Genomic DNA, 1,884 nt, shown 5'->3' on the forward strand with positions numbered 1-1,884 from the left:
GTACATTAAAATTATAAGGTATAAAAAATATAAATAAGTATATATTAATATGTTTAAAATAAAAATGCATATATAGATATATATATAGATATGTAAACAAATTATAAAATACATATATAAAATATATAAGTATGTATATGTACATATATATGTATATGAATTAAAATATGGATATTTATACGTATACATATGTATATAAAAATATGAAATATAAAAAATATATATTTATAATAATAAAAAGTATGTACGTATATATACATATTATAAAAATGTATGAAACAATTTGAAATTAATAATACTAAACAGTTTGACATAGATAATAATATATAAAATAATAATATATATAAATTTAAACCAAATAAATAAATAAATAACCAAAGTACACGATAAAAAAATTAGCAAATTAAGGACCAAATCATAATAAAACGAAGTTTAAAAGTAAAATTACAACAAAATAAATAAATGAGGGTTAAAACAAAGAAAACGCAAAAGTCTAAGGACAAATGGGTAAAAAAACTAAATCTGGACACGTGTCCGTTTTTCTGCGCGAAAATAGGTCAGGCACCTGATTGAAAACCGGACAAAACAATTGGGCCAAATTTATAAAATAGATAAATAAGCAAAAGGACAAAATTGAAACAAATCGAAAATGCAGAGGGGCCAAAGGCACAAATATCCCATGACAGAAAAACACGCGGATCCCGGAGTGGGTCGGTTGATTCTCAGGTTTGCTTCGAAACGACGTCGTTTTGGGCGTTTTGGAGCTGGGCCAAAACGACGTCATTTTATCACCCCTATATAAGTTAAAAATTTTCTAAAAAAATCATTTTTCCCCTTTCCTTCAAAAATTTTCTGAAAATGCTCTCAATTGCTCTCCCCCTCTCCGGGCACTGCCCAGAATCCGATAATGGGATCGCCGTCGCCGTCACCGCCGCTGTCGCGCCGGCCACCGTCAAAATGGTGTTTTTTTTGGATTTGTTTTACTGCATATGCGTATATATATTAGAACAAACAAAAGTAAAAATAAAAAATAAAAAAATGAACAAAAAAAAGGTTTTGGAAACTAAAACCTTTATCTTTGTTTTTATTTCATTCTCTTTTTTGTTTTTTTTCTTTTATAGATGTAAAGATCGATCTTTAAAATCGATTTTTCCCCTTCCTTCCTTGACAATATGTTTCCTTTATAACCAAAAAATGAAAATAAAAATATTTTCTCCCCTTTTCTATTGTCTATTTCTGCTTTCTTTTATTGTTTGCAGGTGTAGGACGGTGGAAGAGACGTGACGCGGCAGAGGAGGTGATGGGACGGGGTAGCCTTTAGACGGCGTTGGCGTTGGGTGTCAGAAAGGCTAGGGTTTCAGTCTCTGAAACCCTAGTCTGACTCTTGGCACTTGGGCTTGGGTCTGTTGGGTTGTTTTGGGCCGGGTATTGTAATTGTGCTTGGTTGTTTTTTTAATTTTGTAATGGGCCTGGGTGAAATTTGGCCTGTACAGCTGCCCCTCTTTGCTTCATTGTCGTGTAACGGGAAAGAAGTAAAGACTAAGAAAGACCAAATTTGCCCGGTCTCACCGATTCATGACTTGTTCTAGTGCTTCTCTTCTCCAAGTAGCTTCATTCTAGTCCACTGCATCTTGTTGCTTCGATCTTCTTCGCAGCATTCTTCTAGGGGACGAAGTTCGTGGTTTTAGTCTGCTCCACTGCAATGCCAGAGAGATAAGACTTGTTGACCCAACCTGCTCCACTGCGACCTCAGATTTAATCCGACCCTCTGCAACGTCAAAGGTATAGGATTCATCATTTTAATCTGCTCCACTGCAACTTCAGGGAGATAGGATTAATAGCTTCAGTCTGCTCCACTGCAACTTCAGAGAGATAAGACTGGAT

This window comes from Gossypium hirsutum, chromosome D07 (genome assembly GCF_007990345.1).
Source record: "Gossypium hirsutum isolate 1008001.06 chromosome D07, Gossypium_hirsutum_v2.1, whole genome shotgun sequence".
Taxonomy (NCBI): domain Eukaryota; kingdom Viridiplantae; phylum Streptophyta; class Magnoliopsida; order Malvales; family Malvaceae; genus Gossypium; species Gossypium hirsutum.